General features: G+C 46.5%; 1 long non-coding RNA gene across 1 annotated transcript; it reads right to left on the reverse strand.

Annotated features, from left to right (window-relative positions):
* Nucleotides 1-260: 260 nt before the first annotated feature.
* LOC129052876 (uncharacterized) lies at nt 261-5,266 on the reverse strand. The gene is made up of 4 exons (XR_008517993.2): nt 4,322-5,266; nt 3,604-3,919; nt 1,610-1,723; nt 261-627 (listed from the first exon to the last, which is right to left on the reverse strand). It is a non-coding gene; the product is annotated as an uncharacterized LOC129052876 (long non-coding RNA).
* Nucleotides 5,267-19,058: the final 13,792 nt, after the last annotated feature.

Consider the following 19,058-nt stretch of genomic DNA (forward strand, 5'->3'; position numbering starts at 1 on the left):
GGAGTTGAATAATGAGAACACATGGACACAGGGAGGGGAACATCACACACTGGGGCCTATCAGGGATTGTGGGGCTACGGGAGGGAGAGCATTAGGAGAAATACCTAATGTAGATGATGGTTGATCAGTGCAGCAAACCACCATGGTACGTGGATACCTATGTAACAAACCTGCACATTCTGCACAGGCACCCCAGAACTTCAAGTATAATAATAATAATAATAATAATAATAATAATAATAATAAAATCTCACACACCCTAAATACATACACCTACTATATATCCACACAACATATACATAAATATATACACCTACCATGTACCCACAAAAGATAAAAATTTTAAAACACAAAGAAAAAGGAAACAGTGAAAATCAACAGACAGAGGTAAGAGGCAACCTCCTATTCAGTGTTGCCGTGGTTCAGTAGAAAAATCCGTCTCACTTCAGGGCTGGAGAGACCCTCAGGGTCATCCATCATAGCCCACGGAGGTGCCATAAAAAATAATACTCAGGGATCTTCATCTTCAATAAATAAAGACTCTCTTTACCTTTCCCAGGTTATAAAGAATCTTCAATGGACCGTGCCTTTCTCTTGGAAGTATCTTGGGTCTTCGCTGTCGAATTCCTAGGTCATGGAAGAAATTGTGTGAAAGGTAGAAGGTAAATTTTATTCTGGAATATAGGGTCCAGGAAAGGGTCTGGGGGCCTCATGTATCATCTGAAATTAGGTGCAAAACTTTGCACGTATGAGTATGTCTGCACCTGTCTAGATGGAGGGTTCTGAGCTTTCATCACATGTGAAAAGAGGTCTCAGAAAGCAAGCAAGCAAGAAAGCAAGCAAGAGTGAAAGAGGGGGTAGGGAGAGAAGGAGGAGGATGGGGGAGGAGCGAAAGAGAAGGGAAGAAGAAAGAAAAAGAAGAAGGAAGGAAGGAAAGAAAGAGAAAGAGAAGAAAGAAAGAAAGAAAGACAAAAGAAAAGAAAGAAAGGAAGGAGGGAAGGAGGGAGGGAAAGAAGGAAGGGAGGAAAGAAGGAAGGAAGGAAGGAAAGAAGAAAGGAAGAGAGAAAAGAGAAAAGGAAGGAAGGAAAAAAGGAAGGTAAAGAAAAAGAGGAAAGGAAAGAAGGAAGGAAAAGAGGAAACAAAAAAGGAAGGAAGGAAAGAAGGAAAAGCAAAAGAGGAAGGAAAAGAAAAAGAGGGAAGGAAGGAAAGAAAAGGAAAAGAGGGAAGGAAGGAAGAGAGGAAACAAAAGGAAGGAAGGAAAGAAGGAAAAGAAAAAGAGGAAGGAAAGAAAAGAAAAAGAGGGAAGGAAGGAAAAGAAAAAGAGGGAAGGAAGGAAGGGAAAGAGGAAACATAAAAGGAAGGAAGGAAAGAAGGAAAATAAGAGGAAGTAAGGAGGGAAAGAAGGAAGGAAGGAGTGAGAGAAGGAAGGAGGGAGGGACGGAAGGAAGGAAGGAGCGAGAGAAGGAAGGAAAGAAGGAAAGGAGGGAGAAAGGGAGGCAAGGAGGGAAGGGAAGGGAAGGAAGGGAGGGAGAAAGAAAGAGGGAAATAAAAAGAAAAAGAAAGAGAAAAGTTTGAGACTTCATAGAGCAGCAAGGGACCCTTGTCTGACCTCGGACCATGGGCTGATGTAAAAATTTCTTCTCTCTTTCTTTCTCACAGGCAAATACAGCTGATTCCCCAGATGTTAGATTCCACTTCAGATTAAGGGCTGTTTCCTAGTAGCCTGTTGTGAAAATACAATCCACAGAGTGTAAATGAGCAAATCTTTAGAGTTTTCCTAAAGATCCCTACTTGTTATTTTACTAACAACTCCTGCTCCAAAGCACTACACTTTTGGGGAAAAGGGGCTGTTATCAGGGCGTTGTGGGTTTCGTACATAGTCTGGATAGATGCAATTATGGCATCCCGATTACCTGTTATCCATTACAGTTAGTTTAGCATCATGACTAACAATTTAGTGTTCAGTATGGTATTTGGTTAGCAACAGTGTGTGCAGTAAGTTGTAAATACTGCTTTCAGCATGATTTGGGCTAAAAGGATGTAGTCACTGTTTTCCAATTCAAATACAAATCACAAAAATGTGACTCAGCATGGTATTGATTTTTGAGGGTATACTTGTCCAAATATATTCCATTGACTGTTGTTTGTGCCTTTACCTTTTTTTTTTTGAGGTGGAGTTTCGCTCTTGTTGCCCAGGCTGGAGTGCAATGGCGCAATCTTGGCTCACTGCAACCTCCGCCTCCCGGGTTCAAGTGATTCTCCTGCCTCAGCCTCTCGAGTAGCTGGAATTACAGGCATGCACCACCATGGCTGGCTCATTTTTTTGTCTCAAAAAAATATAAGAATTATTAGGGAATTGTTTATTCTGTAATATTATTATCTATGTAAGTAATTTGTGAACATATCCAACTTTGAAATGTGTAATATTATATAAAGTTAAGTATCTCTTTTTTTGTCACCAGGCAACGTCGTCATTTAGTAGGAAATGCTATCTTGAGATGTGTGTGTATGTGTGTGTGTACAAACTGTGTTTGTACACATAGATGTGTATACACTCAAACTGTGCATATGATATGTGTGTCTATAAATACATATTACTAACTCTATACGTCTGTATATATTTTTCTCTACATGCGAGACATATATAATATATATAATTATTAATAAATGCTTATAACAACATAGATTGCTTTTGTAAGTTTTGTAGATAAATTGTGTCATATGGAGTATTTTGCAACTTGAATTATTTTTACTCCATAATATATTTACAATCTCAATACGTTGAACAAGTTGACCTGGTTCATTCTGTGATTCTTCAAACGTTTCTGTTTAATGATGGTACAGGAAATTGAACATTGAACCTCTTACATCATCCTCAAACAGTTTTATTTTTATTGATGTAGAATACATTGTTGCAAGCTTTTCTCCCTAAACACTCTTGCACCACACAAGAATGTTACTTCATTGGCAGGATGTTGACTAGTCCTTGCCCCATATTTGTCTCTTTTTTTTTTTTTTTTTGAGATGGAGTCTCGCTCTGTCGCCCAGGCTGGAGTGCAGTGGTGCAATCTCAGCTCACTGCAACCTCCGACTCCCAGGTTCAAGCGATTCTCCTGCCTCAGTCTCCTGAATAGCTGGGATTACAGGCACGCACCACCACGCCTGGCTAATTTTTGTATTTGCAGTAGAGACGGGGTTTCACCATGTTGGCCAGGATGGTCTCGATCTCCTGACCTCAGGTGATCTGCCTGCCTTGGCCTCCCAAAGTACTGGGATTACAGGCGTGAGCCACCACGCCTGGCCTCTTGTTTTGTTTTTAATTATTTTGTGTGATTTTGTTTTATATGCATATGATGTAAACAGAATACAATCAGTCTTTTTAAAAAATATCTTCTCAGCATCATCAATTTAATTCTATTCTTCTTTATTAATCATCAGTACACCTGTAATCCCAGCTACTTGAGAGGCTGAGGCAGGAGAATCGCTTGAACCCAGGAGGTGAAGATTGCAGTGAGACAAGATCGAGCCAGTGCACCCCAGCCTGGGCGACGGAGCGAGATTCCATCTCAAAACAAAAGAAAGCACACTATTGATCTCACTTACCCCACAGAACGTTCCTGACTTCCTTCCTAGCTGCAGGAGGGAAATTGTGGAGCGCAGCCGTCTCCCATCCCTGGAGCTGTTTCCCTAATTAAATCACGAGGCCACTTTTGCAGGAAATCCATACGCTGGCGGGAAGAGCTGATGCAACTAAATTAAGAAAGCTCTTGGCTTCTGGTGACTCACAGCTGACGGACTGTTCCTTCCCCCTGAGCAATGAAGGTGAGTGTGGTGGGTGCTCTCCAGGTGGAATCACACAGTAGTGTCTGCCAGACACAGAGATGGAAGGGCGGATTGCTTCTGGAGCTTCCTGGGGTTCCTGCAAAAAAAATGACATAAATTTGGTGGCTAAAACTACAAAAATCTATGCTCTCCCAGTCCTGGAAGCTGGTAGTCTCAGATCAAGGTATCTCAAGGACATGCTCCCTCCAGAGGCTCTAGGGGAACACCCTTTCTGCCTCTCCCAGCACCTGGGGGCTCCAGGGGTCCCTGGGCTTGTGGGTGCATCACTTTAGTCTCTGCCTCTGCCTCCATGTGGCCTTCTCCTCTGTGTCTGTCTCCTCTCTGTTTCTTAGAAGGACGTCTGTTATTGGATTTAGGAACCACATAGATAATTCAGGATGATCTCATCTTAAGGCCCTTTATTTAATTACATCTCCAAACACCCCTTTTTCAAATAAGGTCTCATTCACAGGTTCTGGGTATTGGGACCTGGATATACCTTTTTGGGGGATCACAGTTCAATCTACTTCACTTGTATCTAGTTCCCTCCAGATGCTCTCAGGGAGGGTCCTTCCTGCCTCTCGCAGCTCCTGGGGGCTCCAGGTGTCCCTGTGCTTGTGGCCACATCACTCCAGTCTCTGCCTCCATCTCCACGTGGCCTTCTCCTCTGTGTCTGTGTCTCCTCTTCTGTCTCTTACAGAGACAGCAATGATTGGATTCATGGTCCATCTAATGCAGGATGATCTCATCTTAAAATATTTTACTACTTGCATCTGCAAAGATCTTATTTCAAAATAAGCTCCCATCCACAAGTTCTGGGGGTTAGGGTGTGGACATATCTTTCTGGGGGACGATAGTTTAATTCACCACAATTTCATTTAGCCTTCTCCAGAGGCTCTAGGGAAGGATCCTTCCTGCCTCTCCCAGCTCCTGGGGGCTCCAGGTGTCCCTGGGCTTGTGGCCGCATCACTCCAGTCTCTGCCTCCATCTCCACGTGGCCATCTCCTCTGTGTCTGTGTCTCCTCTTCTGTCTCTTACAAGTACACCTGTCATTGGATTTATGGCCCACCCAGATAATTCCAGAGGATCTTATCTTGAAATCTTTCATTCAATTACGTCTGCAGAGATTCCTTTTCCAAATAAGGTCCCATTCACAGGTTCTGGGGATTAGGACATGAACATGTCTTTTGGGGGAACCACAGTTCAATCCACTACAATTGTATCCAGTTCCCTCCAGGGAATCTAGGTGAGGGTCCTTCCTGCCTCTCCCCGCTCCTGGGGGCTCCAGGAATCCCTGGGCTTGTGGCCGCATCACTCCAATCTCTGCCTCCATCTCCACGTGGCCTTCTCTGTGTCTGTGTCTCCTCTTCTGTCTTTTAGAAGGACATCTGTCGTTGTATTTAGGACCCACCCTAATCCAGGATGATCTCATCTTAAGTTAGTTGCACCTGCAAAAAAAAAAAAAAATATTGTTTCCAAACAGGGTTTCACTCATAGGTACTGGGATTCAGGATTTGCACACATCTTTTCTTGCAGATCACAATTCAGCCCACACTCCTTGTGTTTGCCACGATCCTTTATCTCTTCAGCATCCAGCAGCCTGGCGCACACTGCTGTGGACTAATAAAGGCATAAGGGAGACGACTGGAGAAAGAGAATGTGGCAGAAGTGTGAGTCAGACTCTGGGGGCGATGGAAAGGTGGAGATGCAGAAATGCAAATTTGCAAATTCGTCTACCCATTTGCTTTGCCCTGGAGCCCAGCGCAGAACTGGGGAAGGCAGCTCCGCGGAAGGCAGATCCCTGCTCTGCCTAGGGTGAGCTCATGCAAGCATTCCGGAAAACAGTGATTAGGCACCTAATGTGTGTCAGGCACCATGGGGGTCCTCAGAACGCAAGAGTGAGCCAAGTGCGTCCATAGGCTGAGAAGGTGGATGATGACAAAGGCGTCAACAACTCTGGGCTGGGGGCAGGCTTAAAATTGGGGAAGAGACTCAGGGGGCTTTGGGCATCATCTGGTATCACACAGGCACCCTAGAGAGAGAAGGTGCGTTGGAGATGTTTCTCGTTTAGAAAAATAAACTGAGCTCTCTCGGCCAGCACTCATTTAATTTTACATAAACATATTCCATCATGAATCTAACTGATTTTCAATGTGAACGTAAAATATAAAACCTGCTCTAGGATTTATTTCTAAAAAGACGTTACATCAGAATCGCCTGAATCATCAGACTCTTCTGGTTTGAAAAAATTGGATTCATCCAACAAACCTTCAGCCAACAACTGTTGTAGAACGATGTTAATATCACATGCGGCAATGATATGTTTTCTAGGATTCGACATTTTCAGCGATCGAGAATGATTGCATTTCAAATGGAAATACTACTATTAAGACAGAATGGTATAAATAGGATGACGTCTTCCGTTTCCAAAGTTGACATATTACAGTGATGAGAAAATAATCATAAAAATGAGATACTGAGGCTGAGCATGGTGGCTCATGCCGGTCATCCCAGCACTTTGGGAAGCCAAGGTGGACAGATCACCTGAGGTCAGGAGTTCAAGACCAGCCTGGCCAAGATGGTGAAACTCTGTCTCTACTAAAAATACAAAAATTATCCGGTCGTGGTGGCAGGTGCCTGTAATCCCAGCTACTCGGAAGGCTGAGGCAGGATAATTGCTCGAACCCGGGAGGCGGAGGTTGCAGGAGCCGAGATTGCACCATTGCGCTCCAGCCTGGGCGACAGAGGGAGACTCTATCTCAAAAAAAAAAAAAAAAAAAAAAAAAGATACTGTGTGGCAATGTTATCTTGGAGTAAATGCTGCTGCCACAAGTACGGCCCGTGAGTATTCTCGGGGCAAACAGGAAAAGGGTTGAAGCTAGAGAGACACTCACTCTTCCCACGACCTCTTAATGTCCTATTTGTGTTTCAAGGACACTCAGTCCCTTGTTATATCCATAAATGCCTTCTCCTCCCAGCCCAGCAGTCAGGGCCCCATTGCCCATTCCCTGTCTATAGGGAATCAGCCCTGCAGGCATGCAGACACCCCTGAGACAGTCTTCCTCATGTCCCCTCATCATAGCCCCAAAAGCTAACACCCAGGGATGGGCTGTAACCCGCTTGAGGTTAGAAGGTCATTGACGTTACAGGAGGTCCGCAGGGGCCCTGACTCCTGGCACGCTGGATATTGCTGAGAGGCAGAGGCTGCTCTGGGACACACCTGTTCTTCCCTGCTCCCCAGGAGCCGGGTCTTCTGAACTGCGCTGCTTTGCACGATACCCTCAGGTACCTGCCTCCCGGTGCTCCGTCCGTCTCAGATGGCTCGGGGCTGTGGTTCCTGGGAAAAGCTTCGGGATGAGGTTTCCTGCCACGTTTCCTCACGGGTCAGAATAATGTCATGTGGATTGTGGAAATCAACAGCACTGCTTACTTTTTTTTTTTTTTTCAGATGGAATCTCGCTCTGTTGCCCAGGCTGGAGTGCAGTGGCGCAATCTCTGCTCACTGCAACCTCCGCCTCCTGGGTTCAAGTGATTCTCCTGACTCAGCCCCCCGAGTAGCTGGGACTATGGGCTCCCACCACCATGCCCAGATAATTTTTGTATTTTTAGTAGAAATGCGGTTTTGCCAAGTTGGCCAGGCTGGTCTCGAACTGCTGACCTCAGGTGATCTGCCCACCCCAGCTAATTTTTGTATTTTTGGTAGAGACGGGGTTTCACCATGTTGGCCAGAATGGTCTCGAACTCCTGACCTTGTGATCCGCCCGCCTCAGCCTCCCAAAGTGCTGGGATGACAGGCGTGAGCCACCGCGCCTGGCCTAGGTATGTACGTTTAACAATACTGTAGGGTATACTTAAATATTTGTTAGGCTCAATTCCTAGTGGCTTAGTCATTCTGCCCTGGGGATTGTCCTTGCTTCACGCTGGTTCCAGAAACTTCTCACAGCCCCCACAATGAATTCCTGGTGGCTTAGTCATTCTGCCCTGGGGATTGTCCTTGCTTCACACTGGTTCCAGAAACTTCTCATCGTCCCCACAAAGGGAGCAGATTATGTACAGCACGTGGTGGTTGCCTCTGCAATGACACTCAGGTTTAGATGAATGAGGATGGCTTCTGTCCTTATCATCCTACTCCTCACTCCGGGTATCCGTTACCCTGCTGTCGTTATATCCAGCTTTGCCTGTGCTGAGAAGCAGCCTCTCAAGGCCAGAAGTAAGATACTCTGATTCCGACTTGCTGACAAATTGCTGGTTCTTGGAATTGTGTGGCAAGTGTATTTGCCAAACAACTTAAAAAAAAAAAAGTTAGGGTGGATTTTATGTTATGTGATTTTTACCACAATAATAATAATAATAATAATAATAATTAATAAAGAGTTTAGTGACTTCCTTGTAAGTCTCTTTTCTTTTTTTTTTTTTTAAGATGGAGTCTCGTTCTGTGGCCCAGGCTGGAGTACAGTGGCAAGATCTCAGCTCACTGCAAGCTCCTCCTCCCAGGTTCACGTCATTCTCCTGCCTCAGCCTCCCAAGTAGCTGGGACTACAGGCGCCCGCCACCACACCCGGCTAATTTTTTTTGTATTTTTAGTAGAGATGGGGTTTCACCGTATTAGCCAGGATGGTCTCGATCTCCTGACCTCGTGATCCACCCGCCTCGGCCTCCCAAAGTGCTGGGATTACAGGCATGAGTCACCACACCCGGCCATAAATCTTTTATATGAACTATGAACAAACATCACCTAGGAGACGACAAAAGACCCATCTCCCTTCAATATGCAGCCGTACAATCATAGAGAGGATGCACTGTTTCTGTTCCCTTCATTCAGTTTTCATTTTGTTGTATTAATCTTTATTTATTTTTGAGACAGGGTGTTGCAGTTTCGCCCAGGCTGGAGTCATCCTCCTGCCTCAGCCTCCCAAGTAGCTGGGACTACAGACATGGGCCACCTGTGCCTGCCTGGCTAAATCATTTTTGGATGTTCTCCCTCTCAGAGGTCCAGACACCAAGTAACTTGGAGATATAGGGCTCCATGATGGGTCACGTGTGTTAGTCTATTTTGCATTGAAAAGAGGCTGTCTCTTTGTTCGTTTGTTTTGAAACAGAGTCTCACTCTGTTGCCCAGACTGGAGTGCAGTGGCACGATCTCAGCTCACTACAACCACCACCTCCCGGGTTCAAGCCATTCCCCTGCCTCAGCCTCCCGAGTAGCTGGGATTACAGCTGCACACCACCATACCCAGGTAATTTTTTTGTATTTTTAGTAGAAATGGGGTTTCCCCATGTTGCCCAGGCTGTTCTCAAACTCCTGTCCTCAAGCGATCCACCCACCTCAGCCTCCCAAAGTGCTGGGATTCCAGGCGTGAGCCACCCCGCCTGGTTCACTGTTTTCAAAAACCCTCCAACCTGCTGCCAGGGCTAATGACATTGTCAATGAAATACAATTGCTCAAATTATCCAAAATTATTTTCAACAGGGACACACTAGGAAAACACAGCTGTATTTACTTTCAGCATCTGCATTTATGCATTTCCCACCAAAAATCATGGCATATGATTAAAGTCAGCACACAACACATCCACGTCAATTGTGCCGGGCTGTGGGATTGGGTGCACTGAGAATATTACAGTCAGTTGAAGTTGAGTCCTTCTGGCCCCTTTGGAAGAGCGCTGGAGAGAAGAAACATCACCAGGCAAAAATAAACACGTGGAGATTCCAAAAGAAGGTGAATTTTGGACGGCTATATTTTTAACACGTTTTTGAAAACTCACGTATGTAACAGTCTCAGGTGATCTCCCCTTGTGGTTCAGACACCTTTATTTCCTGTCACTTGAACCTGGGAGGCGGAGGCTGCAGTGAGCCGAGATCGCGCCACTGCACTCCGGCCTGGGCGACAGAGAGAGACTCTGTCTCAAAAAAAAAAAAAAAAAAAAAAAAAAAAAAAAAAACGAGAATGTATGGTTTCTAGGGCATGACTTTCCAGCTGCCTTAGATAGGCATTTGGGCAAGATAAAAAAAAAAAAAAACGTGAGCTTTGTCCTCATGTTAATGTGACTGTTCCATCAGACTGATGAAAAGTAACGGCGGTTTTTGCCATTGCTTTTGTGAACCCTGAAGACGGCAGACAGGTGGCGGTAAATTTAGAAAGTTTATTTTTTCAGGGTTGACGACGGGCACCTGTGACACACCCTCAAGAGGTCCTGATGACACGTGCCCAAGGTGGTCGGGGTAAAACTTGGTTTTATACATTTTAGAAAGCCATGAGACATCAATCAACATACGTAAGAAGTACATTGGTTCAGTCTGGGAAGGTGGGACGAGTTCAAGCAAAGGCAAGAAGACTCTAAGCGGGTAGGAGGTTTCCAGATCACAGATAGATAAGAGACAAATGGCTGCATTATTTTGAGTTTCTGATGAGCGTTTCTAAAGAGGCAATCAGATTTGCATCTATCTGAGTGAGTACAGGGGTAACTCTGAATAAAGTGGGAGGCAGGTTGGTCCTAAGCAGCTCCCAGCTTGAATGGAGACTGGAAGCAGGGAGGGGGTTTCCAGGTCCAGAGAGATGAATGACTATAGTCTTATATGTATATATTATATATATATACACTTTAAGTTCTAGGGTACGTGTGCACAACTTGCAAGTCTGTTACATATGTATACATGTGCCATGTTGGTGTGCTGCACCCATAAACTCATCATTTACATTAGGGATATCTCCTAATGCTCTCCCTCCCCCATCCCCCCACTCCATGACAGGCCCCGGTGTGTGATGTTCCCCTTCCTGTGTCCATGTGTTCTCATTGTTCGATTCCCACCTATGAGTGAGAACACGTGGGGTTTGGTTTTCTGTCCTTGCGATAGTTTGCTCAGAAAGATGGTTTCCAGCTCCATCCATGTCGGTACAAAGGACATGAACTCATCCTTTTTTATGGCTGCATAGTATTCCATGGTGTCTATGTACCACGTTTTCTTAATCCAGTCTATCATTGATGGGCATTTGGGTTGGTTCCAAGTCTTTGCTATTGTAAATAGTGCCGCAATAAACATACGTGTGCATGTGTCTTTATAGTAGAATGATTTATAATCCTTTGGGTATATACCCAGTAATGGGATGGCTGGGTCAAATGGTATTTCTGGTTCTAGATCCTTGAGGAATTGCCACACTGACTTCCACAATAGTTGAACTAGTTTACAGTCCCACCAACAGTGTAAAAGTGTTCCTGTTTCTCCACATCCTGTCTAGCACCTGTTTTTTCCTGACTTTTTAGTGATTGCCTGAATGGCTACGTTCGTTTGAGTTTCTCGTGACCCTTTCCAAAGGAGGCAACTAGATATGGCATCTGTCTCAGTGAGCACAGGGGTAACTTTGAATAAAATGGAGGCAGGTTGGCCGTAAGCAGTTCCCAGCTTGAAGGGGCCCAAAGTATTTTCCTTTCACCCCTTTTAATGGGAAAAACTGCAATGACTGTTGCATCAACCCAGTACATGTGGCGAATTAGCCTGCATGAGACCCATGGATGATCAGACTCGTTGAAAATAAGAATGTATGGGCTGGGCGCGGTGGCTCATGCCTGTCATCCCAGCACTTTGGGAGGCAGAGGTGGGAGGATCACCTGAGGTCAGGAGTTAGAGAACAGCTGGCCAACGTGGAGAAACCCCGTCTCTACTGAAAAAAAAATACAAAAATTAGCCAGGACTGGTGGCTCACACCTGTAGTTCCAGCTACTCCGGAGGCTGAAGCAGGAGAATTGCTTGAAACCGGGAGGCAGAGGTTGCAATGAGCTGACAATGTGCCACTGCACTCCAGCCTGGGTGACAGAGCAAGACTCCATCTCAAAAAAAAAAAGAAAATAAGAATTTATGGATATGTGGAGGGCAAGACAGTCAGGCTAGGAGCACGCATTTCTAAAAGCACCCTCCGCCTTTTATTGAATTATAGAACCAAACTGGAGTCCGCTTGCCAGCCCAGGAAAACCAGATACCCACATTGGGGTTTGCAGTGGGATAAAGGAAAATTTTAATGTTTGTTTGTTTTTTGAGATGGAGTCTTGCTCTGTCACCCAGGCTGGTGTGCAGTGGTGTGATCTCGGCTCCCTGAAAACTCCGCCTCCCTGTTTCAAGTGATTCTCCTGCCTCAGCCTCCCATGTAGCTGGGATTACAGACACCAGCCATCATGCCCGGATAATTTTTGTAGTTTTTTCTTTTTTAGGAGAGATGGGGTTTCACCATGTTGACCAGGCTGGTCTCGAACTCCTGACCTCAAGTGATCCACCCACCTTGGCCTCCCAAAGTGGCGGGATGACAGGCGTGAGCCACTGCGCCCTGCTGAAAGGTGTTAATATGTAGAACACCAAATGAAGAGGATGGAGCAGCTCACAGTCTCAAATCCTGAACTTCTGAGGGCTTGCAGGCAAGGATTTCGAAAGGCAAGGGCAAATTTAGGAGAGTGGAAGTTACAGGCAATATTGCAAATCGGTATATGGAGGTTAAACATTGGTTTTGCCTAAAAAGGACCAGATAGGGTCGGACGCAATGGTCTAATAAGTGTGTTCTGTTAGCACCAGCATACTTACAAAGGGGGTTACTGTCCTCATGAACAGGTGAGTCATAGCCAAAGTCTAGGTCTTTACCCTCTTGGTCTCTTCCTTGAGCTCACAGTGCACATTTGTTACCAGGTGGTCTTTGTTCTTAGAGCTCCCAAGATGGTGGCAAGCCTTTTGTTCTCTGACCTGGGGTTCTTGGCCTCAAGGATTCCAAGGAACCGGACCTTGGGCCATGCAGTGAGTGTTATAACTCTATTAGAAGTCGTGGTCACGGAACACAACCGTACAACCCAGAGACTAGTGTTCAGCTCGATTAGGATGAACCCGGGCACTTAGCCACGCAGGAACAACGGAGAGCCTCTAGCCTGACTGGGAGTGGCAATGGGTGCCTCCCTGGATCAGAAGCACAGGAGACACCCTGCCCAATCCGGAGGGGTGGAAGTCAGTGACAGGTCTGCGACAGCGGCATTCAGCAGTGGTGGACGGTAAGCGAAAGCTCAGCTTGAGCGGGAACAGAGACGGACCAGAAGAGTGTGCAGTTGCAAGATTTAATAGCATGAAAACAGAGCTCCCATACAATGGGAGGGGACCCAAAGGGGGTTGCCCGATCCGGCTTAAATACCTGGGTTTATATCCCGATCACTGTCCCTCCTGCTGTGCTCTCAGGCGATATATGATTTGACTATTTCTTTACCTCTTGCTTTCAGCCTAAGTGGTATTTTAGTGAGCTCCCTTTTTACTATCTGATTGGTCAGGTGTGAACTGAGTTACAAGCCCCGTGTTTAAAGGTGGGTGTGGTCACCTTCCCCAGCTGGACTTAGGAATTCTTTGTGGCCTAAGAAATTGAGCTCGTCCCTGTGTCACACTGGCTGTGATTCCCAGTCCGTCTTCCTTATCCCTGGAAGATTAGACGCAGGAGAAAGAGAAGAAACAGCCACAAAGTCTACCTTTCTAAGCATTGACTTGCAATCCAGGTGATCTGGCTTCGCTCTGTGTCCCCAACCCAAATCTCACTTTGAATGGTCGCCATCCCCACGTGTCATGGGAGGTGCTCCGTGGAGGGTAATTGAATCACGGGAGTGGGTGTTTCAATGCTGTTCTCGTGATAGTGAGTAAGTCTCGTGAGATCTGATGGTTTTCTAAAGGGCAGTTCCCCTCCACACACGCTCATGCTTGCCGCCACGGAAGATGTGGCTTTACCCATCTTTCGTTTTCCGCCATGACTGTGAGGTCTCCCCAGCCGTGTGGAACTGTGAGTCCATTAAACTGTTTTTTCTTTATAAATTAACCAGTCTGCTGGGGTATGTCTTTATTAGCAGTGCGAGAACAGACTAATACACCAGGTAAGTACGTAGAGAATTATCCATGAATCCTTATGTCCTGAAATAATGACTGCGTGCCCCCAACCCTGAGAAAACCAGCAGCTTGCTAAGAGCCTCCGTCTCTGTCTCTGCCTCTCTCTGTCTCTCTGTCTCTCTCTCTCTCTCTGTCTCTGTCTCCCTCTCTGCCTCTCTGTCTCTGTCTCCTTTTCTGTCTCTGTCTCTCTGTCTCTCTGTCTCCCTCTCTGTCTCTCTGTCTCTGTACTTTTTTTTTTTTTTTAAGACAGAGTCTTGCTCTGTCACCCAGGCTGGAGTGCAGTGGCATGATCTCAGCCCACTGCATCCTCTGCTTCCCGGGCTGCAGCAATTGTCCTGCCTCAGCCTCCCAAGTAGCTGGGACTACAGGCGTGCAATACCACATCTGGCTAATTTTTGTGATTTTTTTTTTTTAATTTTTCATTTTTGAGATGGAGCCTTGCTGTGTTAACCAGGCTAGAGTGCAGTGGCGCAATCTCAGCTCACTGCAAGCTCCGCCTCCCTGGTTCAAGCCATTTTCCTGCCTCAGCCTCCCGAGTAGCTGGGACTACAGGTGCCCGCCAACATGCCCAGCTAATTTTTTTTTTTTTTTGTATTTTTAGTAGAGACAGGGTTTCACCGTGTTAGCCAGGATGGTCTCAATCTCCTGACCTGCTGATCTGCCCACATCGGCCTCCCAAAGTGCTGGGATTACAGGCGTGAGCCACCGCACCCAACCAATTTTTGTGATTTTAGTAGAGAGGGGGTTTCACCATGTTGGCCAGACTGGTCTCAAACTCATGACCTCAAATGACCCACCCACCTCGGCCTCCCAAAGTGCTGGGATTACAGGAGTGAGCCACCGTGCCTGGCCAAGACCTCATATTTTATGGGGACAGCACAACAGACCCTAACTATCCTTCAGAGTTCCACTCTGCGTCCAGGAATACATAGTGATGACAAACTTGAGCACCTGCCTGAGCACCGGAGACTTGGAACTCCATTAATTCCAGACCGCTTTGTGCTCTAAAATTCAGAATCCAATGGCAAAATCATCATCACGGCCAGAAACACACCTGGTGAAGTCATAAGCCTCACACTCATTTTTCTCCTCCCCTCACTTCTATTGATAGATCATCCCCAGCGTGGGATTGAAATCCACATTCTCCACAATCTGGATTTCTTCCAAGTCATCATTTATTAGCAGCATCTTGTGAAATCTCCTCCTAAGAAAGCACATACGGTAAGAGTCACAATCTCTAACGAATTTATCTCTAAGTGTCCGAGGAGTTCATTTTCTCCCTTTGCCTCCGTTCCGGTTCATATAGTGCAATCATCTTGTCCGCTGTGTGGCCATTCGAGCTGTCCACAGGAAGGGCAGCTAAGTCCATTTAACCGTGACCCCTCATTCAGGCTGCAGTATCCCTGGACCCCCATGTGCTCTGGTCCCGGCCAAGGCGTGGGGAGCTGCCGCCCCGTGCCCACCGGACACAGGAGGAAAATCAAGCAGGGGAGGTTCCTGTCTGATGGTGGCAGTTCCTTCCTCACAGCCACTGCCCTCCTACCAGCCCGGTTCAGCCTGTCCTCACCTCTCCCCCTGCTTCTCTCTCATCCCTTTCCCTGTCTCTTTCTGTGCCTTCCTTCTCTCTCTCTTCTCTGTCTCTCTGTCTCTCTCTCTCCCCTGCTCCCAGTCTCTCTGTCTCCTTCCCTCTCAGTCCCTCTGTCGCCCTGTCTGCCTTGCTCTCTCTGTGTCCCCCCGTCTCTGTCACTGCCTCTGTCTCTATCTCCCTCTCTGCCTCCCTCTCTCTGCCTCCCTCTGTCTCTCTGCCTCCCTCTGTCTCTCTGCCTCTCTGTCTCTGCCTCTCTGTCTCTGCCTCTATGTCTCTCTCTGCCTCTGTCTCTCTGTCTCTGTCTCCCTCTCTGCCTGTCTCTGTCTCTCTATCTCTGTCACTGTGTCTCTGTCTCTGTCTCTCTGTCTGTGTCTGTCTCTGTCTCTGTCTTTGCCTCCCTCTGTCTCTCTGCTTGTCTCTCTATCTCTGTCTCCCTCTGCCTGTCTGTGTCTCTCTGTCACTCTGTGTCTGTCTCTATCTCCCTCTCTCTCTCTGTCTCTTTTTCCTGCTGCAATTTCACATTCTCCACGAGTCACTGGCGTCCTGGACTTCCCATGAGAAATGTCTGAGTCCGGCAGAAAGAAATGCTGGGACGGACACAGCTTCATCCGTGCCTAATGAACAGCTGTCAGCGTCGCGCTGAAATCCTCCCGTGTCCGTGCCAGCTCCATTTGAGTCCCATCATTTCCTCCAGAAAATAGGAAAGAATCAAGATTGCATTGTATCATCACTGCGTGCCTTTTCTCTGAATGTCCGAGATTGTGACTAGAGGCATTTGAATATAAGGATGACTGCTGGCAGGGGTACCTTACAGGTCATTTCATGATTTGGCAGTATTCAGCCACGTATCCTTGATTGCTGAGTGACCAGAGGCTGGGCTGGGCTGGCTTTTAAATGATGGTCATTTTTCAGTTATTGCTGGAAGCTGAAGGATTTGGTTTAAATTGGCAGCGGCTTTAAAATAGATTTGTTTTAGAGAAACCCCAATAGAATTCACTTAACGTTTCCATCAAATGATCATACTCATTACCCGAATGATTCTAATTCCCCCGGGAAAGCTGTTCCTTTTTCTTCTGGAAAATCAGAATATACCAAAATGGTCAGTACCTTGCTATTTTCGTGGCAATGACTAAAACCTGGATTGATGTTGCTAACCCTTTATTTTTCCATGATTACGATTTCCATCATTAAGTGCCTGTCTTACCTCCCTACACACACAGATGCATGCAGGCATATGCACGCACACACACACACACAAGCATGTGTACACACACACAGACACACACGTGTACACACAGAGACACACACACAAAGACACACATACAGACACATAGAGACACACGTTTACAGACACAGACACACACGTGTACACACACAGACACACACAAAGACACAGACATACAGACACACACAGAGACACACACACGTGTACATACACAGACACAGACACACATGCATATGTACACATACAGACACACACATAAAGACACACACAGACACACACACAAAAACACAGACACACACGCACAAACAGACACAAAAACACACACAGACACACACACAAACACATACACAAAGACAAACACACACACATAGACACACACAAAGACACACACAGACATAGACACACACAGACATAGACACACACAGACACAAAGACACACACACACAAACACACATAGACACACACAGACACACACACACACAGACACACACAGAAACACACATAAAGACACACACACACAAACACACACACACAGAGTGTCTCAGTTCTACAGAATCCAGAAATCACCCTCTTGTCTTCTGTTTAACCAAAGTCAACAAGTAAATGTGATTTCCTATGTCCTCTGTTTCTTTTTATTTTTCGTTTTTTTTTTTATTTTGAGGTGGAGTTTCACTCTTGTTGTCCACGCTGCAGTGCAGTGGCTGGATCTCAGTTCACTGCAACCTCCGCCTCCCAGGTTCAAGCCATTCTCCTGCCTCAGCCTCCCGAGTAGCTGGGACTTCAGGCACCCGCCACCACGCCCGGCTAATTTTGTATTTTTAGTAGAGACGGGGTTTCACCATGTTGGTCAGGCTGGTCCCAAACTCCTGACCTCAGGTGATCCGCCCACCTCGGCCTCCCAAAGTGCTGGGATTACATGTGTGAGCCACCATACCTGGCCTGTCGTCTGTTTCTTTACATGAAAAGATGATAGTTAAGAGAGTGTGTTCACATTGCATTGATTTATATGATTCTCATCACCTTGAGTATATATTATCCTGATAAGACAATTATTATAATTCCTTGCATTACTGTTCTCGCCCTGCCATAACAAAATGTCAGAGACTGGGAGGCTTAAACAGCAGACATTGATTCTCCCACAGTCCTGGAGGCTGGACGTCCAAGATCAAGGTGTGAGCTGGGCTGGTTCCTTCTGAGGCCGCTCTCCTTGGCTTGTAGATGACGTCTTCCCCTGTGTCTTCAAAGGGTCGCCCCTTTATGTGTGTCTGTGTCCTCATCTCCTTTTCTTATGAGTTGTCTTAATCCATTTCAGGCTGCTATCACAGAATACCATAGACTGGGTGGCTTAGAAACAACACACATTGATTCTCCCACAGTCCTGGAGGCTGGACATCTGAGATCAGGGTATGGGCAGGGCTGGTTCCTCCTGAGGCCTCTCTCCTGGGCTTGGAGACACTGTCTTCTCCCTGTGTCCTCACAGGGTCGTCCCTCTGTGTGTGTCTGTGTCCTCATCTCCTCTTCTTATAAGGACCCCAGTCCTATTGGATAAGGGCCCACCCTACTGACCTCATTTTACCTTAATCCCCTCTTTAAAAGCCCGATCTCCAAATACAATCACATCTTGAGGTCCTGGGGGTCAGGGGTTCAACCTGGGAATTTAGTGAGACACAGTTCAGTTCATAATACTCATCTTTTCCCAAGAACGGAAAAACTTCCAAAGACGAAAATGACTTCCAAAAGGACACACGACCCAGGTGGGCCTGGCGTTCAAAGCCAGGACCAAGAAGCTGACCAGCTTCAAGGTCAACGACCTTCTCTTGCACTGGAAAGGATTCCTGTCAAGCTGCCTCTTTCCTGAGCAAAGAGATTGGAAATCCACATATGGAAATTGCATTTTTATTACAGACTCTCCACCAGGGTGTAGATGTCCAATTAGAACGCAAAAGCATGGTCTGCCGTTATCATTAATTCAGCCTCGGCTGTCTTGAAATTCACGCCGTGCCTCTGGGCCATGCATTGGCTTATGTATCCAGCAATTGTTTAGGGAATGCCTAAACAATTGAGCTAGGCGCAGGGGTGCTGGAGGTGAGTAAACTAGGTGGTTCAGGGAGAAACCCTGGGAAGAAAGGGAATGGATGATTCAACCCAAGGTCAAATCAACCAAAACAACAACAACAATAAAAAAATGTTAAATGTAGGTACCCAAGTCATTGAGGTTTCAGCATCTCCTGCAGAGGAATCAAGGGGACCCTGGATGCATAAAAACAGAGGATAATCGGCCGGGTGTGGTGGCTCACGCCTGTCCTCCCAGCACTTTGGGAGGCTGAGGCAGTCAGTGAGATCACCTGAGGTCAGGAGTTTGAGACCAGCCTGGCCAACATGGTGAAACCCTGTCTCTACTAAAAATACAAAAATCAGCCGGGCATGGTGGTGGGTGCCTGTAATCCCACCTACTTGGGAGGCTGAGGCAGGAGAATCGCTTGAACCTGGGAGGCAGAGGTTGTGGTGAGCCGAGATAGTGCCACTGCA

The sequence above is a fragment of the Pongo abelii genome, chromosome X (genome assembly GCF_028885655.2).
Source record: "Pongo abelii isolate AG06213 chromosome X, NHGRI_mPonAbe1-v2.0_pri, whole genome shotgun sequence".
NCBI lineage: Eukaryota > Metazoa > Chordata > Mammalia > Primates > Hominidae > Pongo > Pongo abelii.